Genomic DNA, 25359 nt, shown 5'->3' on the forward strand with positions numbered 1-25359 from the left:
GCAAATAGCCATTCGGAGGTCAAACAGCAGCTTTGGGAGGCCTTTTTTTTTTTTTTTTGGCACTGAGGGAAACATTAACCCCCCACACAGGGGTCCTGACCTGGATTGGTGCCTGTCCAGCTGCTTTTTGTTACAGAAGATAAGTTGCTAGTCTTAAGCATGCCTCCTAACAATGTGTTTAATATAACATATGGTTTGGCCCCAAGGAACACATACAGGCTGAAAAGTAGATGTTTGGATGACATGTAAGCTTCAAGCATTCACAATAGCAAAGGCTCTTCACTGTTAACAAAGACCGCCAGAAGAGTAGTTGAGTGTTTTGTCATTCATTTAGAGTGTGTTTAACATTTGGCTTAGAGTCTGAAGGATCCCAGCCAGACCTAGAATAGCGCACTATGAATGACTGATCCTTGCTCCTATTACCTGCAGCATCTGCAGCCTGCGTCAACTGCTATTACTCCTTTAACAGGATTACAGATGAATTGCAAATAGTACCAACTATGCTGTGTAAATGTCACTTAAACCCTTTAACCATTTCAGATTTTTCTCTGCTTCTTCTTCTTCCTTTTTTTAAAGGTCTACTGCTGTAAATGCCTCCACATTGGGTTTGGGGAGAATGTTATGTAATTATAAAAATAAGACACACATACACAGTTGAAGGGGTGAAATCCTAATTTCTTAGTGGCCTTGGTATTCACAGGGGACCAGTGGTGCTCAGATAGCAAGAGTCTTGACAGTTTTGCAAAGGGGAAAGATGCATCTATGATGCAGTCCTCATTAGTCATTGGGAGCAGATAGATCAAGGAGAAAGAACTGTATCATAGTAACAGCCCTAGTCTGAGTGGCTCAAGGCAGGCAGGTTCAGTTTCCAGTTTTGTATTATACAGGTCCTGCAGAATGTTTGCCAAGTCTCTTAAGACCACTAGGGCAAAGCACCTTCCTTCTCTTATGATAATATGGGGAAAGTAATCTTTTCTCCCACCTAATGTTTGCCTTTGCTATTTCAGCGCTAAGCTCTTTAGAACTAGGCCTGACTTCTCCAATATCCTTGGATGGTAATTAGTGTAGAACTGTACCACTCTTCTATCTCAGTTGTGATTTCTATATCTGATAACTAATTGACAATATGACACTCTTTTTTTAAGAAAGAGTTTATGTTGCCAAGTAGATTATGTTTCACCCTGTGCCATGAGGTTAATGATTATTTTTCAAAACTCAGGTTCACAAAAATAAAGAAATATATCTAAGCCAACACTTATTTGTACAATAATCAATGCAGATTGCATTAACCATGGTGATTTATGTATGGCCTCATTGTTTGGAGGAGATTTATCTTTAGATAAACCTTTACCTTTACTTCAGTATTAGGGATGTGTGTGTGTGTGTGAGAGAGAGAGAGAGAGAGAGAGAGAGAGAGAGAGAGACTTTTTAAAGCTGCAAACAGAACTCCATGCAAATATGTTCTGGATCCCAGAAGGATGCAGTCCATCAAAAAGAACAGTATAAATGTATTGTTGATTAACAAACAGAAATATAATTTGCAAGACGTTTTGGCTTCCATCTTCTTCAGTTTTTCTGATGTTGTACGAAAGGTACAGCAGCTGCAGCAACAATTATGGAATGTCTGTGATGGAGTGTTTTGCAGTCTAGGACTGGCTGCTGCAGATATGTCATGTGCTGTTTTCAAGGATGAAGCCTCCTGAGGCTAGTGTCCCAAGTACATGGATCCAAAAGTTCTCTCTTGCTTTCCAGTTCACTGCATCTGATAGCATCTCTATTGCAGTGATTGACAAGTCAGATAGTGTGTTTCCACCAGTGTTAAAATGTTTGGCTACTGTTTGGTCTAAATTTTAGACCAAAGGTTTAGAGGAGAGGAGAGCTGGTCTTCTGATCTCTTCACCTCTGTCTGTGCAGCCCTGTGTGTGAGAAGCTTCCACCAGCACAGGGTTCCCAGCCACCTGGGAACACAACTCTCAGCCTTTTAAGTCAGGGAAAGGTGCTCCCTGCAAGGCTGGAAACCCAATGCTGGCTGAAGTGCCTTGCGAATGGGGCCACACTGCCCCATTTCCACATTTTCCACATGGCCCCATTTCTGCCCCCTGCGTCTGACATCACAATCTGGTCACAACCTCACTGTAACATGTTCTCACTGGCCCTGCTCCCTGCCCACAAAGTTACTCAAAGCTCTGAACACAGCCCTTGAACATTCAAGCTTTACGCACATAGGCTGTTCACAGGTTGTGGTGAACATGTTGATTTACAGCCAGGAGCAGCAGGCATGATCCTTCTCCCTACAATATATTCAGATTCCAAGAACCTGTAAGTAGGAGTACATTGAAGCTCTTCTCACAATCAGTGAGAAGAGCTTCTGTGGGGGAAGTAGGCTCAGTAGGTCTGCGGGGGAAGTAGGCTCAGCCCGCTCTCCCTGCAGATGATCAGAAGGCAGCCCTGGGCAGCCGGATTGGCCATCCATGACTGCTGGCTCCATCACAGAGCCAGTGGGGTCTACAGGGATCAGGGGCTGCACAGCCCCCAGAAGTTCCAGGGTGCCCTGTGCGAGCCCACGGGGCATCCTGGAGAGATCCCAGAGCCCGGGAGGCTAATTGCAGCCTCCCGCTTTGGGGTGTACACATGTGTTGCTGCATGCCGTGATGACACACAATCAAATAGATGAGGTTAACAGAGCATTCGCTCCATTAACCTCGTCTAAGGGGAGGGGTACTTTGGGAGGTTTGCTGCCGGGAGCCGGTTTGCTGCTGGGAGCCTGCTACCACACCAAGGTAGTGCCTCACTGGGGGATTATTTATTTATTTATTTATTTATTTATTATTATTATTATTATTATTATTATTATTAATTCAATTTCTATGCTGCCCTTCCAAAAATGGCTCAGGGCAGTTTACACAGAAAAATAATAAATAAAATGGATCCCTGTCCCAACTGAATAGGTGAGAACAGCAACACGCTATACTTTTTCTAATATCTCACCCATGTGCTGCTTACAACTCACTGGAAAGGCCAAGGGCACAAAAATTTAGACTGGTGAAATAATAAATACAATTTATCTGAAGAGTGAGAGTATCTCTGGTTATTGGTCCTTCTGGAGCGTTCCAGACAGCTAGTTTTATCGCAGGTTTTCTGCGGGCTTTACTGCGAGTTCGAAGTTGCCCCCAAAAACCTATGCAAATAGCCAGTTTTTTTAACCCTTGATATAGACCAGGCTACAATCTAACACATGATGAAATACCTGAATTGTGTGTGAAGTGCTCCCTGATAGCTCTCAGGGCCTTCGGGGTAGATATGGCTGATATGTGAACGCACACCCTCCATTCCGGTGGAGGTCTGAACTAAAAGCCAGGTGTGAAAAACTTCACAAAAATCTAGGGAGCTGAGGAGATCATACAGGCTCAACTACTCACCTAGACCTCTGTAACAAAAATGAAATGGTAGTCTCCAGTTCCTCACATGGCCTGTCTCATCCTGAGGTATTTGAACTTGCTTCTTTAAAATGTAGTACAGGATATAACTATATATTATATTTTAACTAGCTTGGCAGTAGCCTCTAGAAGCAGCTTCCCTTGGTGTTTTCATTACATACTTCTTCAAGTAACATTTCGCTTGAGTTTATATGTTATGAAAATATCTCAAGATGATACAGTAAGCAAAGATTGAATGTGTGTGTGTGTGCACACACATGTAAGCATATTTCCTACTGTTATAGCTATAGACTCAGAATGAAAAGAGTCAGTTTTTATTCTAGGGTTGCTGAGTGATCTTGAGACAATTCCGTTATTCACATACAGTACTCAAGATAGGAATATAACTAACAGAATAAAATGGCTGCTGAACATCAAAATAAATATTTTAAAATGTTTTCTGAGCTAGAATGCCTGGTTTAAAATATGAGAGAAATTATTGGAAGAAATCTAACTGCCACATCATAAGTACACCCCATTTCATAGCACAGTAACAAGTTAAAGTTTTTACTTTCTGCCTCTTTGCTCAAAACAAAGTCCTAATTGGATGAAATCCTCAAATAATATACTCCACCGTGCATTTGGAGTATACATTCCTTGATGTTCTATGAAATAACTTTGGAAGTCTGAGGGTCCAGTCTTCCTCCTCCTCCTCTGGACCTCCTTCAGTATTGCAGTTAGAAAAATGATTTGTTAGTGGTAAAATCTGTGTGAGAAATATAAGAGAAATTTCTGCAGGGACAGCTGCAACTAGTTATTGAATAGAAAATTTAGCATTTTGGCTAAGAAGCAAATACAGTAAGAATGAATGCCAGAAAGGAGGGTGTAGTCTCTACCAAACTATTTATAGCCAGCACAACAAGACTGAAGAGAGTCTTGGCCAGTCGTATCCACATGAATTAAAACATTAAAGTATCTAGAGCCCTCACCCACAATTTAATATTTATCCAGAAAAATAATACCAAACAAGCTTGGTCCAAAGACCTAGTTACAAGCACCCAAGAGAATGTTGGACTTGTGTCTTAAACAGTAGCCTCCCCTTACGCCAAAGCACTTTTTAAAATGTGGGGAAATTCAGAAACAGTTTGATGAGGCCTGAAGTCAGCTGCTAGAAAAAGAAAAGGAAAAAATAAAAAAAAGAACCAAATCCCATTGGGCATGCCCAGTGCTGAAGGCACACCTAGAATCCTTCGATTCTGGCCTTAGAATTTTCCCGATTATGGCCCAAAAGATGGAGCACATGTTGAAATTAATATGGCTAAGGATAATCTTGTAATCGCATCTAAATACATTCCCCAGATGTTGGAGTTACAATCTAGATATATTCAACACAGGAGTGTACAATAAATTTTATACTGCATCACATGTTTGTTTAAGCCCCTGAATATATCAACACAACCTCACTGGTCAGTAAAAATATGTATAGTTTATAACCTTGCAATGAAACAATATTTTCTTGAAATTTCATTATGTTTTTGTTACTATATAATAGAACACCTGAAAAAACACAATCCTGATTGCTTGCCAAACATTTGTAGACTGCAATTATTTTACCTACAATTAAAAGTTATGATAGGATTTCTTGATATCTTTGCATGTTCATATGTCAATATCCTCATTAAAAGTTGTGTCATGCTGAAAATACTTAGCAAAGGTTCTCTGCAATGGGCAGATTGCCTAATAAAATCTGAAGAAGAAAGGAAATCATCACCATCATCATCATCATCATCAACAACAACAACTTTTTGATAGCTTCCCCATAACAAATTGTTCTCTGGGTGTCTCACAACACAACATTAAAACATCCAATAAAAACACATAAAACACATCAAAGCACAACACACCAAAAAGAACTACAATACAAAACAATTAAATATATATATATATATATATACATACATCAATTTTTAAAGGTCTGAGTGAACAGAAATGTTTTCACCTGGCATCCAAAAGAACAACATGATGGTGCCAGGTGAACCTCACTGAGGAGAATGTTCCATAAATGGGGTATGACCCCTGAAATGGCCCTCTCCCAACATGTTTGACAGAGGCACTTGGAGCAGGGCCTCTAAAGAAAATCTTGAGTCGGGATATATGGGGCAAGGTGCTCTCTCAGGTAACCTGGTCCCAAGCCATTTAGGGCTTTAAAGGTTAAAACCAGCACTTTGAATTGGGCCCAGAAATGGACTGGGAGCTAGTGCAGCTGATGAAGCAGTGGTGTGATATGATCAAAACACCCAGCTCCAGTTAGTAATCTTGAGGCCCTATTTTGGACCAACTGCAGTTTCCAGACTGTCTTCAAAGGCAGCCCCCACGTGCAGAGAACTGCAGTAATCTAAGTGGGAGGTTAACTTAGCATGGGTAACTGTGGCCAAGCTATCTCCATAAAGGTAAGGTCACAGCTGGCATATCAGCTGAAACTGATAAAAAGTGCTTCAAGCCACAGAGGCCACTTTAGCCTCTAATGACAGTGCTGGATCGATGAGCACCCCCAGACTATGAACCTGGTCCTTCATGGGGAGTACGACCCCATCTAGAACAGGCTGAACATCATCTATCTGGGCACAGGAACTACTGACCAATAGTACTTCTGTCTTGTCTGGATTGAGCCTCAATTTGTTCACTCTCATCCAGTCCATTGCTGCATCCAGGCACTGATTCAGGACAGTCACCACCTCACCTGCATCTGATGAAAAAGAGAGATACAACTGAGTGTCATCTGCATACTGATAACACCTCAGGCCAAATCTCTGGATAACCTCTCCCAGCTGTTTCATGTAGATGTCGAGAGGAGAGCTGGTCTTGTGGTAGCAAACATGACTTGTCCCCTTAGCTAAGCAGGGTCTACCCTGGTTGCATATGAAAGGGAGACTAGAAGTGTGAGCGCTGTAAGATATTCCCCTCAGGGGATGGAGCCGCTCTGGGAAGAGCAGAAGGTTTCAAGTTCCCTCCCTGGCTTCTCCAAGATAGGGCTGAGAGAGATTCCTGCCTGCAACCTTGGAGAAACCACTGCCAGTCTGTGAAGACAATACTGAGCTAGATGGACCAATGGTCTGACTCAGTATATGGCAGCTTCCTATGTTAAACAGCATAGGGGAAAGAATGTAACCTTGCAGAAACCCAAAGCACAACTGCCAAAGGATTGAGCAGTAATTCTCCCATGACCACCTCTTGGAAACAGGCCTAGAGGTAGGAGAGGAACCACTTCCAAGCAGTGCTTCCCATACCCAACTCATCCAGCCTATCCAAAAGGATATCATGGTCAATGGTATCAAAAGCAGCTGAGAGGTCCAAGAGTATTAAAAGGGTTGCACTCCCCTGTATTTCTCTCTCTATAGGTCATTCCACAAAGCAACTAAAGCCAGGCCTGAAGCCTGATGGAAATCTATCTAGATAATCTATTTCCTCCATGAGTGTCTAGAGCTGCTCAGTCACTACATGCTCAAGCACCTTGCCTGAAAGTGAATACTAGCCACATGTCTGTAGTTGTTTATATCCTCATGGTCCAGACTTGGTTTTCTTAAAGGTAAAGGTAAAGTGTGCCCTTGAGTCGGTGTCAACTCCTGGCAACCACAGAGTCCTGTGGTTTTTCTTTGGTAATATACAGGAGGGGTTTACCATTGCCATTTCCCATCCAGTATGAGATGATGCCTTTCAGCATCTTCCTATATCTCTGCTACCTGATATAGGTGCTTCCCATAGTCTGGGAAACATACCAGCAGGGATTCAAACCGGCAACCTCTTGCTCTCTAGGCAAGTCATTTCCCGCTGTGCCATTAGGTGGCTTTAGGAAGGGTCAAATAATAGTTTTCTTCATCAAAGCTGTAGGGCTGTGCACGGAACTACCAGCAAAAGTTCGGTTCAGATTAGATTCAAATTTTCACCAAACCGCCGGTCCATGAACCAGTTTGTTAGAACCAGCGGGGCAGTACAGTTTGTGCACATGAACCAGGTAAAACCTATGCAACCAGTTTGGGATGCTTGAACACAGGTTAGAGCTAATTATCGAGCCTATTATGTGGCAGCGATGGAACAAAAGAAATGTTTTTTTTCTGTCCACCATTGCATCTTCTCATTTTCATCTAATGGGGCTTTTCTCATTGACATCCAGTTGCTCACATCTGGAGTTAGACTGTACAGCTGATGCAGTGTCATTAGGAGAGGTATCCAGAATAATATCTGGTTCAGTTTTGCTGGAAGAGTTTCAATGATTGGTGCCTAAGGAAATGGACAAGGTGTTAGTTGAGTTCGGCCAACCACGTGAATGCTTGACCCTTGCACTTCATGGCTTATTAAATCTAATAGAGAGGGGATTTGTATCTGCTTTTAGCAGGTTCTAAATGCCTCATTGAGAGAGGGAGTGGTCCGAGCTTTGTAGGGGTGCGTGGAACCGGTTCGAAATGAACTTGGTTTGATTTGAACTGGCGTGGTTTGACCAGTTCAAGTTTGAACCAGATTAACACCCCCTAAAGGGGATCTGGTCTGAGTTCAAACTGAACTAGGCCCAGTTTGGATTGAACCAGTTTGGTCCAGTTCAAATGGTTTGGGATGCTTGTAAAGGGGAATGCAGTAAGGATTCCCCTTTTCAAGCACCAGGGGATACCTAGCAACTAAAATTGTGTTTAAAAGAGTGGCAGGGGTTGGGCAGGAGGTCACCTTAGGTGTGGCAGCTCCATGGTGCAAATGACCTCATGACCTTGTGTCACCACCATTTCCATGGTGAAACAAATTGCTTCTGCATATGTACGGTCACTCTAATGGCTTCCATGCATGCACAAAGGCCTGAACTGAGCCCCCACCAGCCATGCTGATGCGAGGGAGCACCGGTGAGGTCTAGAGGAACTGCCATCATCATGGAGCCACCTCAGAGCTGGCACGCCTAAGATGTCCTCCCTTCTGCACCCCCGCCACGCTTTAAAACACAATTTTAGTTGTCAGGGATCCTCTGATGCTTGTGAAGAGGAATCCGGTAAGTCGTTTCCCTCTACTTGCGTTCCAGCCGTCTCCCATCTTGCTTCATCGTCCTCAACTCAGATGTATATCAAGGCACTGCAGGGGCTCTGTTTTGCAGGAGAGCATGCTTGGGAGCAATTGTGTCAAACCAGCCAAGCCATCTTTTTATTCCAGAGAGCAACTAGAGCTTCGACAGGAACGCCTGCCATACCAGCTGGAAAATCCCCCAGAGCCTTCAGGAATCCATTGGAGTCAGTCTCTGGGGACAGACCATTTTAATAGGTCCCCTACCCTTGCAGAGTGGTATAGCCGCTGAAACTCTAAACTTCAGAAGTTAGTGATCTGACCATGCCAAGGGCATATGTGACACATCCCCCACTTTCAAATCACCATCCTCCTGCCCAGTTGAAAAAAACAGATCCAGAGTGTGCCCCAGTTCATATGTTGGGCCAACAACATGTTGGAATAGCCTCATGGTTGTCATGGTGGCCATGAAGACCTGAGCCACCCCAGACAAGGCAGCCTCAGCATGGATGTTGTAGTCACCCAGAACAATCATTTTGGGAGTCCTCAACACAAAATCAGAGACCACCTCCATAAGTTCAGGCAGGAAGACAGCTGGATAGAAGGGTGGACAGTACACCAACAGAATCCCCACTCTGTCCTGAGGGGCCAACACCAGGTACAAACACTCTGAACCAGCACTCACTTGGACAGGTAGCTTGGACTGATTTCATTTAAAGGGTAAATATCTACTGGCATATCTCTATATGCCAATAGATATTTACCCTTTAAATGAAATCAGTCTTTAAAGAGGGATAGAAGAGTTACAACAACAGAACCATCTCACGATGAAGACATAAGGAATGAGTATCCGTTATTGTGACAGGTCTGTAGGAAGAAATGCTTGACTAGAGATAAAAGAAAGGAGTGAATAGTGGCATCCATCTATGATTATTATGACCATTACGAACCACAAATGAACAGAAATATATTCAAATACTTTCTGGGAAATCACCTGATCAAAATGAACATGTTGTTTCCTGTTATCTAGGAATCTTTGTTGTAATACTGAATTGTTCAGTGCGATTCCTGTCAAGGTAGCAGAGCAGAAGTGAAGTAATTGGAACTGCAGAGTGAAAAGAAAACTAGAGCTTAAGTATTTCCTGACACTCAAGCAGTTCAGACAGTGAGAAAGGTTGGTAGATATTTGAAATGATTAATATGTGCTACCTACTCATTGGTGCTGCAATTCACAATCTATTACTCTGGAATAATCGTGGAGCAATCACACTGACTTCATTGGGATTTCAATAGGAGTGCTCCAGAGTAAGTGGGTTATAAATTGCAGTCTGAGATACCCAGAAGGTTTAGATTCATTTCATTTTCTGGAACAAGTGATCTAACCTTTTTTTTTTTTTTTTTAAGGTAATGGAGGATGCAGCCTCCACTATTCATCATTAAAAGCAACCTTTGCCAAACAGTAGACGTATATTTTGGAGGAGATCTGCATTTCAAACTATTCATGTGACTATATCCAGAAATCATTGTGGCAGCCTTATTTCTTTAAACAAAGGGCACTGAAACAAGTGCTAACTGTTTCTGAAATTGTGTCCTCTTTCCATAAGCATCCACAAAGGGTTGGGCATACACCATAGCCCACCATGTAGGCCAGTTTCAGTTGTCTTACATGGTAGTAGGTCACTGTTGTTCACAACACTGCCACTAGTCCAAAATAATAGAGAAAATCATCCAGTTCACATTAGTAGTCCTGCTATGGTGGATTATTGGGGGCACCTGCTGTGGGCATCACCTAGACAAAATGAATATCAAAAGCTATGTAATCTACTGACACATCCCAATAAAGGTGAATTATGTAATGGTTTTCTCTCAGTATGGAAGAATTAGGCATGTTTCCAGTATGGTAGGTATAAGTTTACCTTGAGGCTTAGTAAGAGCACAGGTCCACCAGAGTGATGCTGTAGCCCTGTGACTGCTGCTTAACTGATCCAGCTATTGAATACTGGCCAGAGAGGAAACACCCAGAGACATGTGACTTTTGCCAGCTACCTCTGACTCGATGCCAGTCACCAATACATGTTTTTCACAACAGCTTCTGAGCAGCAAAAACTTTAGAATGTGCATTGTTTTTAAGTAGTTTATTACATTGTAATTTACTTTTAGTAGACTTTAGAGAAGTGACATATATATCTGTGTGTGGATTTGAATCTCAGCAGTTATAACCTTAATGATCCACAACTAGAGAAAGAGCAGGACACAAATACAAAGATAAATAGCCTCTACCTGGAGTAATTTAGTTTCTGAAAGCCATAACAAATGCACCGAACCTAAATCAAGTGATGCATATGCCTTCTCTTCAGTTACTGCTTATGCTGAATATCGGTGAGATGTGTGAACCACACATTTATGAGCTATCAGTTGCGATTTGTAATAGAAAATAGGTATCCAGGACAGAATGGATATACGAAGAATCCATATCCTCCTTCATAGATGCAGGGATACCCTCCAGGGCATTATATCAACCTTTCCCCACCACCAAGGACTATTGGTCAGCACACATTGCTCTAGGTGCACGGTATGTACCAGCCATTACCTGCCAGGTAAGGCCTATGAACATTTTCCACAGAAGGATCCAGCAACTCCATCCCTCTCCAAGGCAGCAAGCATAGGCTATTTGTGTAAAAATACCTTGTGTATGGGACACCTGGCTTTTTCGGGCAGCCATACCCGAGTCTCTCATTGCAGATAATAGCCAGATATGTTCAGTGTGGGGTGGGCAAAATGAACCAGCAGCCGCCCATGAGCAATGCTTATCAGAAGAGGTGGCACACATCCATTGTTTTTATAAATTTCATTACATAAGATGTCATTAAATAACTACATAATTATAACTATCTAATGCTAATACATTTTGTTGAGGATGTTCAGGTTGTTCATTTTATCTTAATGAACACAAAGTCATAGCTAGACTATTTTCAGTCACAGGACATAAAATATATTTCCTACATATGCTGTATATGCCTCATCCAGACAAGTTCATCATGACAAAGCACCACTGGAATTAATGAGAGATGTTGGTCATTACTAACTTCCCATTAATTTCAATGGGACTTAGTCATGACTAACTTAGTCTGAATGATGCCCTAAATATATTTAAATTTATTATTATTATTATTATTATTATTATTATTATTATTTATTAGATTTCTATACCGCCCTTCCAAAAATGGCTCAGGGCGGTTTACAAAGAGAAATAAAACAAATAAGATGGCTCCCTGTCCCCAAAGGGCTCACATTCTATTAAAACTAAGCAAAGTCCATGGGCTATTAAATGGGCTATTATTATCACCACTTGTATCTCTATCCTGCCCTTTCTTCAAGGAGTTCAGGGTAGTGTAAAGGGTTCTCCCCTTGTCCCCATTTCATTGGCTTATGCTGAACTAGGTCTGCCTTCACCTTTTGAGGACAAATAAAAGAACAAATGGGCGACTGAGGAGTTAAGCTTAATACTGGAGGATAATACATTTATATTGAAAGTGTGTATTGGTGTCCACTTCAGACCCCAAAAAGACTGTGACCACTGTAAGCACTAAAACAATTTTGCTCTGCATTTGATGTGGAAGATCATGGCAAAACATTGTGTGCAGCACACAAAATGAAAGCAATAATCTTCAAAGCTAAAGACCACATCCTTTTCTTTCCTGATGTGAGACCAAAATTGCAGGCGAAAATGAAGAGAAGATCTTTCAACATTAAAAAAGGAGAGAGAGCGTTAAAAGCTTTGTGAAGAAGATTGGAGCTGAAGCTATTGCCCAGATTGTGAATACATGTTTTCAGGAGAAGAAAAAGCCAAGTAATATCCAGCTTTATTTGACTATATTTTATGAAATTGGTTAATAAAGAAATTTGTATCTTTCTTTTAAAAATCTGTACAATTATACACAGCAGTTTTTAAAAGCAAAGGTGTGACATGCATAAATGAATTCTCTTGGATAATAGGGAATTAAATTATCTGTTTATTCTCCATAAGCTCCATAGGTCTTATCATCTCTATGATTCCTCAGACAAACGTATACTACAGTTTCAGTTCAGAACAGTTTCTCTTCTTGCCAGTTGCAGTTCCTTGTGGCCTTTCCAGCTGCAGCAGTAAGTCAATATACCATTCGTGCCTGAATCAGGCAAGACAGTGTTCACAGAAACAACCAAACCACTTGAGCACTCTCAGCCCAGCACAACTTTATCGTGTACCAGTGGTACGAATAACTCTATACCATGCCAGGTGCAGGAAGTTCTACCTGCTGTAATTTGGTGGAATGGCAGTGGGGAGTAGGATGTGCACAAGGCAGTTTGGCGCTTCCATAAGCAAGCGCCGAATTGGCTAGAATGCCGATGCTCAAACTGGCTCGACTGGCGGGGGGGTGCCTTTAAAAGAGCAGGTAAGGAGCTCCTTGCCTGCCCATCTCCACCTTGCTACTTCCCCCCCACCGGCACTCGGTTTTTAAAGAGACACACAGGGCTACAGCGCTGCTTCCTGCAGCCCCGATTGGCGTCAGCACACACACGGCCAGGGTGCGCACACATGGCTGGAAGCACACATACACACACTTGCTGCCCCAGGGAGTGCCCAAACTGTTCATGACCATCCCTAGCGAGGAGCACTCTAGGTCAAAGCCTGCTCCTGTTCTCCCTTCAAGTAGAATCTCAGGGAGGAAGTAACATTTGAACAAGCTTGAAGGGTTCTCTTCAGCATAGAAGCTGCTGAAGAAAACCTGCTGGGGAAACAGAATATCTCTTTAACATGTTGCGAGTGGCTCAAAGATATGGAAATTGATAGTCATGTCTAAGCTGGGCCAAGGTGAGCCTAATCATTTCTCTGATATAAATCAAATCAATATATCCATTCCTTGATTATAATTATGGTGAACCCTTGCTTTGTACTTGTATCTTATGTTCGACTATCCATGCATTAGAATGTGTTGACTGTTGTTGTTGTCGTTATGTGTTCGACAACTATTATAAAGGAAAACAAACAAACGGAATGGGCAGCACGGAGCCTAAGTTAGTCTTGAAACTGAAGGCAATCATTGAAATTAATAGGATTTAAGTTAGTCATGACTAACTTGTCTTACTTGGCTGACATCCTGGCTAACAAAGCATGCAAAAACGGAGGAACTGTGGGGACATGCCAGGAGTCTTCGGGCAATTACCCCAGTCCCCCAGCATGCATGCTGTTGCCCAAGAGCGCTTAGGCTCCCTGCACTCTAGAAGGGCTCTGCAAGATCAGAAACACATCAGGTAAATATCACAGATAAATATCAATACATATTGATATTTATTATTGTTATTATTAATGTCCAGCTTCATAAATTCTATAGTCCTTTTTAAATACAGGTTTAAGGGCTCTATAATTTTTTGCTTAAAGACTGTGAACACTTCAACTTTTGGCCATTTTTCCTAATGGTATACATCTGTTAATTTTTCAGCTCAGTAGGAATATGCAGAATGGCTCACAGTCAGAACACTCTGACTGTGAACTGGACCAATTTGAGTGTTCTGAGCTCAGAACAGAACACCCTTCAAATGAAGATTCTGTTCTAAGCTCGGAACAGAACAATCCCATTCTGCCTCAGAGCACTTGCAATGTTCCGAGTGCCATTTTGGATTCCAAAATGGCACTCTTCTAGCCTCTGCTCATGGGCAGCAGTCTTTTGTGTGGTCAGCACCACCATGTAAATGGCTGCAGCACATGCGCAGAGGCCAGAAGAGCACCATTTTGGAATCCAACATGGCGCTCGGAATGTTCCGACTCGGAACGGGGCCATTCCATTGGAACAACTGGCTCGCATGGTTGTTCCAACCTTGGAATGGAACTCAAATGCCATTTTGTGCACATCCCTACTCTGTAGTAAGTCAATGAAAGCTACAAGGCTTATAATGTAGAACATGGTGATAAAATGAACTTTCATTCTGAAATGTAAAATGGTGTCCTATTGATGTATAAACGGATTGGTAAGAAACAACAGAAAACTTTCTGTATATCAGGTTTATATCAGTAGAAAAAGTCATGGATTTCATGGCAATGGTAACATAGGTCATAATAGAAGGAAACAAGACAATCTTGATCCTATCTTTTCCAGTTCCTCCTATCTATCTATCTATCTATCTATCTATCTATCTATCTATCTATCTATTTTTTGTTGTTCTTATGCTGTTGTTGTTGTTGTTATGGTTGTTAAAAGCAGTTTATATAATAGAAAATGGTTCCCTGTTCCAGAAGGTCCCATAGTCAGAAAACAGTCAGTTCTGAAAGGGCCCACATGCAGAAAACAGTCACAGTTTGAGGCGCAAGTGGACTAACCTGTGGACTGTCTAACCAATTTGAACAAAATTTGGTACAATTGTAATGAGTAACACAGGGACAACTCGATGGCATAGTTTGTAATGATGTGATCCATACCAATTAAAGATGGCGGATGTGTAAATGTTTGAGGCACAAGTGGGCTAACCTGTGAACCGCCTAACCGATTTGAACTGAATTTGCTACATCTGTAGGGACACATAGGGACAACTCAAGATGGCGGACATGTGAATGTTTGAGGTACAAGAGGGCTAACTCTTGTAGACGGCCTATTCAATTTGAACCAAATTTGGTACAGTTGTAGTGAGTGATGCACAAGGACACTTCAATGACATGGTTTTTGATGATGGCATCCACCACAATTAAAGGTGGCAGACACATGAACATTTGAGGTGCAAACTTTTGAACCACCTAACTTATCGGAACCAAATTTTCTGCAGGAGTAGGAACACATAGGGTATAGTTTGTAATGATGTCATCCACCCTGATTCAAGATGGTGGACACGTGAACATTTGAGGCATGTGGGAACCGATTTGGACCAAATTTGGTACAGTTGTAGGGACACATCGGGACACCCCAAACACATAGTCTGTTATGATGTCATCCACCCCAATTCAAGATGGCAGATGCACTGACATTTGAGGTGCAAGTGGGCTAACTTGTAAACCGCCTAACTGATTCGGACCAAATTTAGTCCAGTTGTAAGGACAGTTAATGTAACGTAGGCAGATTAGTTCTTACTAGAACTTGGTGTTTGGATACATTCCTCTGCCTCCTTGCTTGATTGCCCACATGTTTACCTGTTTCTGGCTCAAATGTTTAGCAGATCAGTGCCTACTCTGTCTCCATATTGTCAGCACTTACAGTCAAATCTTTAAAATGATAGGTACAGGTGTGTATGTGTGTGTGTGTTCGTGTGAGTGAATGAGAGAGAGAACCCTTTTTAAAAAATAGAAATTCATATGAATTCATATCCTCTGATTTTAAGTATACCACAAAACTACTATGGAGTAATAATTAAACCTACGTAGAGGACTTAATTAAGCAGAGCAACCCTGAACTGACCAAAGCAAAAATAGGTAATTTCAGTGTCCAGGCAATCTCTGAAACACTCAAAGTTGCACACCCTGCAGATTGTGAAATATTATAAGGGCATTAAATAATTTCACATACATGCTGCATTATTTTCTCCCATTTTAGAAATTTTCATGGGGAAAATAAAATATTCACAAGATGGGAAGCATCTAAGGATGGAAATTGGATTTTTCTAGCCAAAGGAAGCAAGCAGCTTCTATAGAATATTTTTTCCTTGCCAGAAATATGGAATAAGCATTACCTGACTTTTTAAATCACCCTTTTATTTGATTTCTTACCAGACTACAGTGAAATGTGAACTGTAGCTTTAAGGCCTCTCCCAGAATTAACAAGCTCCAGGTGTATAGCAACCAGTTAATTGCTTCTGAAGTGAGCAAAAAAGATCCCGTTCCAAGAACCTGTAATTTCTATGAAATGTGCAACACTCAAGAGTTTTGCTGCCTCGATGAGTTCCTGTGGTGAAAGCTATTCACATTCTCCTTAAACCAGCAAGCTTGAAAAAGCATAACTTTTATGAATGACTTTGTTGTATACAATGTTGAATGTATTAAGCATTTGTTAGAGGAGTTTGTCTGACGTATTTATGTTTAAAAGAAGACATATATAGTCTTATGTATTTTTAAGGAGATGAGCCCACGCTATAAAATTCACCTTTTGCATCCAAAACTTTCTCAACAGGTTGGAATTTTTTTGAAACCTGTTTTCTAGCTTAACATCCATTTGTAGTTTTCAGTGCAATTAAACTTAAAGTATCCTCTTTGACAAATAAACTAGCCTCTCCTACTAGGTCTCTCTAAAAATAAATGCTTTCCTAATGATGATTACAGATTTGTCACACTGACCTAGCTTGTTTCTCTAGCTCTATATCATTAAAAGATGCATCTTATTTATATGATGATGATTAATAATAATGTCCAAAGAAATAAATTATATAAATGCTATACAATAGCTAACACAATGCAAATTGCTAGGTGCTGATTGCTGACAACCCAGTGCACCCAACTAACTACTGTGCAATTCCTGCTATTCCTTCTGGTGCTGATTAACTTTTCAGTCTTTGCACACAGAGCTGGTTGTTGTTTTTTTAAAAAAAGTGGTTTTGAGTTTGCTGGTCGCTGAACTTTATGGAGCTGAATGAAAAACAGACTACGTGAAGCCCCTCCTGAAACCAACAAAACCGCTATGGGCAAAAACTTTCAACACAGTTCCTTTACAACCCAATTCTAAATGTGTTTATCTGAACATTACTTTCACTGGGTGGCATCCAGATGAATGCAGTGCTCATGCTGCTAGTGACTTTTCCTGATCTCTCTCTCTCTCTCAAGCCTCGCCTGGCATCCCTGGTCACTAGCAGCTGCTGGCCCCAAGGGATGCCAGGAAGGGCACTGCTGCCCCACACGGTATCCCGGGCGGAGTGCCTCTAATTAAGGCAGCTGGCAGGTGCTGCCTCAATGTTGGTAAGCACCTGTTACATTGTTTTTTAAAGCACCTCTTGCTGCCTCCACCGCCAGCACTGCCCTCACTGGCTGCTACTGCCAGGCATATAATCTTCCATATCCCTTGCAGCCCCCAACTAAAGAGCTTAAAACCTGCTATGGATTTTGAAGTAGCTGGACATTCCCATTGTTCTAGTGCTAGAGCACTAGAACACCCAGATTTGATTTGATTTTAATCAATATTAGATGAAGTTCTGGACCAGAAGTAGACTGCGGGGCACAGGAAGCCAGTCTGCCCAGGAGTGGAATTGAGAGGGGTCCCCCAAATGGCGAACTCCTCAAAGTCACTCCCAGACAGGTAGCCACACCTCCACTTCATGCTTTATCTCAGGGGTCTCTGTTTATGGCTCCACAAAAATGCCAGAGTATTGCACACAACCATTTTTAACACTCCCAAAGTGCAACTTTTAAAAAGATGCTTATATTATGCATTAAGAGTCAGTCGTCATCATTTTAAAAAGCTGAATAATGTCCAGACTGTATGAAGAACACCTTGCTGTTGCCATACTGAAGTCACTATAAATCCCCCCTCACCTGAACTCCACTCAACCCTAATCATAGCAAAGCAGAAGTAGATCACTGTCTGGAAGACCTCCAGGAATATTTTGAAAGCTGCATAAGCAAGCGGGCAATCAAATCAATTCACTAGATAGGTAACCTATTCTCCTCTCTTCTCTTCCTTCCCTAAAATTAAAAAACAACAACATTTTAATTGTACCCATGTTTGGGTACAATTGGGTCCCCAGCCCTAAAGCCTGCAGTCCTCAAGGCTACTTTCCAGTACTCATTAGAAAATGGATAACAGCAGATTTATGTCTCCAGATCTGGGAGAAATGATAAATTACCGTATTTTTCGGACCATAAGACGCACTTTTCCCCAAAAAAGTGGGGGGGGGGAAATGAGGGTGCGTCTTATAGTCCGAATGCTGTCCAGTAGGGGTGTGCACGGAACCGCAAACTGCGGTCCGGCACTGGGTGGGGGGGTACCTTTAAGAGCAGCGGGAGGGTTTACTTACCCCTCCCGCCGCTCTCTCGCTTGCCGCCGTAATTATTTGATTAATTGGGGCGGCAGGACACCAGCCGCCCCCGCCGCCCGCCCGCCCCGATTAGGGGCCGAATCGGCCCAAGCTACTGCCGCTGCCGACCGCCCTCCCAGCTGCCCGAGTCCTCACCACCTTCTTCGGCCCGCGTCAGTCGGGCCGATCAGGGACCCGCAATTGGAGAAGGAGAGAGGAGCTCGCAAACAGAGCTCCTCTCTCTGCAAAGCCTCGGCCCGAACTGGCGCTTTGGGCGCAAAGGATGCCTGGGAGTTCCGAAGAGCGTCGGAACTCCCAGGCGTCCTTTGCGCCCAAAGCACCAGTTCGGGCCGAGGCTTTGCAGAGAGAGGAGCTCTGTTTGCGAGCTCCTCTCTCCTTCTCCAATTGCGGGTCCCTGATCGGCCCGACTGACGCGGGCCGAAGAAGGTGGTGAGGACTCAGGCAGCTGGGAGGGCGGGTGGGTGGTTGGCAGTGGCAGCCGCGGCGGCAGTAGCTTGGGCCGATTTGGCCCCTAATCCATGGGGATTATTTTAGTATACCGGTACTATTTGGTTCAGAATATTTTTTTCTTGTTTTCCTGCTCTAAAAACTGGGTGCGTCTTATGGTCAGGTGCGTCTTATGGTCCAAAAAATACGGTAATGAATCTATGCGGATTTGGAGACACAAACTGGCCATTGTGAGCCAGCGTGGTGTAGTGGTTAGAGTGCTGGACTAGGACCGGGGAGACCCGAGTTCAAAACCCCATTCAGCCATAAAACTAGCTGGGTGACTCTGGGCCAGTCACTTCTCTCTCAGCCCAACCTACTTCACAGGGTTGTTGTGAAAGAGAAACTCAAGTATGTAGTACACTGCTCTGGGCTCCTTGGAGGAAGAGTGGGATATAAATGTAATAATAAAATAATAATAATAATAATATTGTCCCTGGAGTTATTACATTAATGACATATCAGCTGACATTCATAGGAATGCCTGTGGGACGAGCATTAGTGGTGGTGCTATTCTGCAGTGTTCCACATCTGCTAGCAAAAGATCTGCTAGTGTTAGAAGAGCTTGCAGAATGTCTTCTGCTAATGGAGACCCCTGCTAACTGAGCAGACACCTTTTAAAGTGGTCATTCTCTTATATTTAGCAGGGGGAGAACAACTGGTCCAATCCAACCCCAGCACAGCATCACTCCCGTGGCTGTTGGTAGTATCTGCCTTATGTTTCTTTTCAGCTTGTGTGCCCTTTGGGGACAGGGGACCACCTTATTTATGTATTATTTATTTTTCTATGTAAACTGCTTTGAGAATTTTGGTTGAAGAGCTATATATAAATATTTGTTGTAGTAGTAGTAGTGTGAGAATTATTCACCAATAGAGGTCACTTGCTCCATGTAATGACCTCATGTAACCTGCCTGCTCAAGAGCTTTACGGTTAGCAATAGACACTGCTGGATGTTTCTTGTAACTGTTAAGTAGAACTCTTCCCTGTCAGTTAGAGTACTTTCTGGTCTTTACTATAAAGTTAGCATTAGCATGTTCATGTCATCCATTGGGACCAGAAAGCTTCTGCAGTTTCACAGAATGGGCAGATAGTCCCTGCCCCTATTCTGCATGGATTCCAATCCCTGGGAATAGGCCTCAAAACCTGCAACCAAAACTGATCATTTCATCTGTAAACCTGAAGGCAACTCAAACATTAGAGTGCTTGTACAGTTGTCTTCATTGTTTCTAAACATTTATCCTGGCAGGAGTTGAAGAATGTCAGTGAAACCATATCTGCTCGCCTAACACTTCCTCAGTTTGATCTCATCACTGGACTTGTCAGGCTAAGCTTAAATACTGCTGTTCGAGTAATGTGGATGTATTTGGGGGTTGTTATGTAGTATATATGTCCTTTCTATGCCTTCTTTGTCTGCAGCTTTCAACACTCCTTCCATTTCTATCGCGTCAAAGGCCTAACTCATAATTCCAGGAAAGCATGCACAATGGCCAGTTGTTTCTGGCACCCTTCCTCACAAGGCAATTCACCGTTTGCAGGTGATTGGTGCCTTAGATATTTCTTCTAATCCAAAATACTCTCATGCATTATTAAACTGTCATTAAAATACTTTTCTCTCTCTTCCCCCCCCCCCCTTTTAAATGCTGGCTATAAAATACAGCCATCTGGCATTACTGTGTTCTGGTGATGGGCAAGATATTAAAGAAATATATTCAACTCACTCTTGCCCCTAAATGTGAAAAAAAAATTATAATCTGCTTGGTCAGAATATATATATATATATATATATATATATATATATATATATATATATATTTCCCCCCTCCATTTTACAACCAGGAACATTTTAAAAAGAAAGTCTTCCAGACGATGATTCTCAAGTACCTCTGCCAACAAAAACCTACAGGCCTGAGTATCAGGCTGTTGAGGCATAGTTTTTCAACCTACTGTATGTTTAAATAATCACCCCAGCACTTATTTTATCAGCGATGCTGATTGGGTGGTGTTAATTTGTGAAGGGGCAATAAATCAAAAGGGAGTGATAATTGCATTCCATTCTGGTTGTTGTATGCTCTTCATAGAGTTAAATGCTTCACCTACTCACTGCTTTGTAAGCTATGAGATGTTTGCATTCCCCTCGATACAAGTTAATTTTCAGAATTTTTGGTCTTGACATGCTGTTTAAATGGCTTTGGAATACTGTGTGCTTTGTTGTGTATTAGCAATAGCAATAGCACTTACATTTATATACCACTCTATAGCCGGAGCTCTCTAAGCGGTTTACAATGATTTAGCATATTGCCCCCAACATTCTGGGTACTCATTTTACCGACCTCGGAAGGATGGAAGGCTGAGTCAACCTTGAGCCCCTGGTCAGGATCGAACTTGTAACCTTCTGGTTACAGGGCAACAGTTTTACCACTGCGCCACCAGGGGCTCTTATCATACCATATTATTGTGTATTAATAATTTCACCACACCCAGAAACATGGTTCCTTGGCACCAACAACTTCAAACACAATTCCTTGATACCAACAACTTACTTTCAAAAGTTAGTTAAAGACAGAACTCTTATTTGCCAAATCTTTCAAATCTGCCGATGCCCTCTATAGAGTTCCACTTTAGAAAATCTATAGCCCTTTTCTCATGAATGCTCCAAACTTGGCTCTGTGTGTGTACAAGGAGTGGAATTGCACTGGATGACTCCATCCCCTGACTTCCTCATACCAGCTGCCCCATCTCCAACTTCTGTGTATTGTGGTGAAGATGAGAACTGGATTGTTATGCATGTACTGTATATCAGTGTGCAGGTGGGCCTTCCACCTGATTGGGAAAACAGTTCGGTCAAGGTTTCCAAGTATGTGGAAGGGTTTACACCAGACCTGCTCATCTTAGGGGCCCCCAGCTTTTTGGACCACAACTCTCACAATCCCCAGCCACAGTGGCCCATAGCCAGGGATTATGGGAATTGTAGGCCAACACCTGCAGGAGAGCTGAAGTTGAGCAACCCTGGTTTACACATGACTGCTGTATGCACATAGACACCCCATTCTCATGCTTACTTCAACATGCAATGTCAGGATGTGCAATCCTGCTCCTTAGCCCTGTGTAGAGTAAATACAGATGAGGATTTGTCATTTTAAGAATTGAGGCCTGGCAGGGGAAAGAATAGGGTGTTGCAAGCTGGGAAAGAGGATTTGCAGTTTTATTAATGTTTGAAGCAACTAAAAGTATTTGAGCAGTTCTATGCAGTTCGAGCAGTTCTTTGCAAGCACGAGAATATAAAGCATGCAACTGATTCTTCATGGGACACTATTAGATCCTTTTAATAAGAACAGTACCATTTGAACAACTTGATGGTACTACACAGAAAAGGAAGTCATTTCAAAAAGGAAGCTCTCACAGAAACTATGAGCAGTCAAATTCAGATCATGGACTATGGCTGCCTTCTGTTCTGCTTGATTCTAAAATTTTGCTTGATTCTATCAATACACAGGAACTCCAGGATGCTATTATAAAGTAAATTAATTCCACTACTTTAAGAAAAGAGATGGGAAATATATTGTGGTTGAAAAGTCAGTATTGAAAAATTAACTTAGTTTACATGTCCAGAGACCTCATAAAAGAAGTAACACCTACCTCAACATCATATCAGAAGAACTGTTTTAATTTTGCAAATTGTTGGTTGCGATTCTGCCCTCCAATACGCCTTGCAATATTTCTTGGGCGAAAGGGGAAGATCATATGTTCTTTTTCACAACAGAGTCCAAAATCAATTCTCAAAGTAGAAATTTTGAAAGAAATAGTAAGACTGTAAGTCTCTGGTCTTTGTACTCTAGTCCTCGGACTTTCTCTTCTACAGAAGAAAAAAATAATCTGATCCTGTTAGAATTCACAAAAGCTACCAAGAACAGAGAGAGCAAAACCAGACATTCAAACTCTTTGGGCAAAATTCACTGAGAAGTTCTCCTGTGCAAGCCTCATTGAAATGAATGGAAGCTGCTCAAGAGCTCTCAGAAACCATCCTTTTGTGCACCTGCCTTAATTCAATGGAGCTTACGCAGGAGAAATTCCTGAGAGGTCGTATCCTTTGGTCATTTTAGAAATAACAGTTTCTGTTTCTCACTCAATATATACACTTTCGCCAGACTATTATTACAGTACTCCAATGTCTTTTAGCAAGAGGTCTAGTAAATTCTTAATTTACAATTCAAAATCATATATTGCTGTTTTAAACATAAAGTAATATATTACAGGTACTATTTAATCTTTACTAGAAATTATTCACATGGGCAAATTATGTGATCTACTGACAGAACAGCAGGGATCCAAATCTGGGTGTTGTCCAGTTTACTAATTGCCTAGTCTGATGCTGGTGCTACAGTGATCCAATTAGGTGGAGTTGGGAAACACATATCAGACATTCACCACTGTATCTGTATATGACAGACAGAACTTCACGTAGTCAGTGAAGCACATGGAAAGTGGCTGATTAAATCCTTCCATCTGAATTTGTAAGCTCCAAAACCTTGTCTCAAGTTTTTCTCCTCTTTCTAAAACCTGACAGTTCAACACCCACTCCTTAACTTCAACTGATTCCTAATGTGATTTAGAATGACATGAAACTGCATTTTAACCAATGAAATGTGTACTATCTTTTTTCCCCCCTTTCTCAACGGCAAAGTAGGAAGATTGGTTAAATTTCTTTTTTAGAGAATTTGGACATAGTATATAATTAGGATGGGTTGCTTCATAATAACTGTGTTATAATTAATTCCTTTGCCCAAGTTAAATTAATAGCCATAATTAATATACATGAGCTTTCATATGTATTACTAGAAAAGTTTACGCCTATATCCTCTTATTGTTTTTGTTGAGGCAAACTAAGGAATCCTTTAAGAGGATTAGTCGTCCCAACGTGCTTTTACTTGATTAAAAAAAACAACCCTCAACAACATATGAAACATGAAGCAGAAAACACCTATAATAAAATCTATTAGTGGCATTCACAAAATATTGAAAAAGTCAATTTGTAAAACATTTACTTACATTTTCTGTGTGCAAATAATTTTGTATGGACTGAAAGGATCAGAGAATTAAATGTCAGCAAATAACTTCCCAAATACAAGATACCCTTGTAGTTAAATATTTCATTTCTGCATGAGTGGTCATGAACATCTATGGATTTACCAGCCTTTTGTTGCCTATATGGAAGGATAACATGAGAGTACCTTTTACAAGTGAAACTAAATTTTAAGATATTTAGATAAAGTGGGTCAGAATAGTATGGAATTATCAACAAACTTAGAACACCTTGTGTCTATGTTCAGTAGCTCTCAGATATGATATAATCTAACTCTCTTTTCAAAAAAATACTGCTTGTTTAAAAATCTGATTTTACAAGTATCTTTCTATAGGGAAACAGAGCTCACCTCAAAATTAGCCTGCTCTTTGTTTCAGTGCCATTTATCACTGAAATCAGATGGAGCTTGTTTTTCATTATGATTATCACTTCTCTTGCAGTGCCCTCTCCCTGGACCAATCTACCTCCTGGAGGCCTTCAGTCAACTGATAGTCTTTCCGTTAAGCAATTTCGTTTTGTTAGCTCTAAAGAAGAGATGTGTGAAAGGGTTAACCATCTGATTATCAGAGGCTTTTGTTACTTCTGAGTTGCTAAATTTTATGCACACTTATTGCCCAAGTTAGGTGCAAGACCTCTCTTGGCTGTCCAACAGAGTCTGCCTAACAGGGATGTTGCTGCCTGCAGAGGAAGATGGATGATTTGATCATGCTCTGCACATCTTGCTATCATTTACTAGTAACAAGTCATACTGTTATAAATGGAACAAGAAACAACTTGCCCTGATTACTCACTAGGAGTGCAGTTTCCTCAAAAGGGGTTCACAACCAAGCCCAAATCAGAATACAATAAGCAATGAGGCCTTCTGTGTTTGCCAAGTTTCATTCCTTAATTAATTTGATATCAGAAATATTCTAATAAACTGAGCTTCTGTAGCAGCTCTCAGCTTGGCTGTGAATTTCCTGGTTGCTTTAGGCTGTATGGAAATAATACATTGGCCTACTTTATAGGACAGTTGTAAGGATTCTTGAGATCCTTGAAATGTACTGTATAAATGCTAAGTATAATCATTGTTATTCATGATAAGCAAGGGTAATTGGGATGGGAGATTTGGCACCAAATTGGTTTGGGTAAGGTCTGAACGGGTTCGGCAGTGTGGGAAGGGCAGCAGCGAGTGGGATCTTTAAGAAAGTGGAGAGCAGGTCTGCTCTCTGCTGCCGCATGCAGCTACCTGCTGTGGCGGTGCTTGTCTCAAGAACCTGCATGCAGCCGGCAGGCACATGGCATCCGTGTGGTCAGCATGGCATTATTGACCATGCAAATGGTGCCATGTATTTACAAATGCCATGTACATGCCG

The 25359-nt window shown here is 41.7% G+C and overlaps 2 long non-coding RNA genes across 2 annotated transcripts; both read right to left on the reverse strand.

Annotated features, from left to right (window-relative positions):
- Positions 1-4827: 4827 nt before the first annotated feature.
- LOC128328297 (uncharacterized) lies at positions 4828-10974 on the reverse strand. Its single transcript, XR_008309125.1, has 3 exons — positions 9448-10974; positions 6056-6162; positions 4828-5163 (listed from the first exon to the last, which is right to left on the reverse strand). It is a non-coding gene; the product is annotated as an uncharacterized LOC128328297 (long non-coding RNA).
- An 11432-nt stretch (positions 10975-22406) lies between these two features.
- LOC128328298 (uncharacterized) lies at positions 22407-24498 on the reverse strand. Its single transcript, XR_008309126.1, has 3 exons — positions 24354-24498; positions 23971-24125; positions 22407-22777 (listed from the first exon to the last, which is right to left on the reverse strand). It is a non-coding gene; the product is annotated as an uncharacterized LOC128328298 (long non-coding RNA).
- Between the last annotated feature and the right edge of the window lie 861 nt (positions 24499-25359).

Source organism: Hemicordylus capensis, chromosome 5 (genome assembly GCF_027244095.1).
Source record: "Hemicordylus capensis ecotype Gifberg chromosome 5, rHemCap1.1.pri, whole genome shotgun sequence".
Classification (NCBI taxonomy): domain Eukaryota; kingdom Metazoa; phylum Chordata; class Lepidosauria; order Squamata; family Cordylidae; genus Hemicordylus; species Hemicordylus capensis.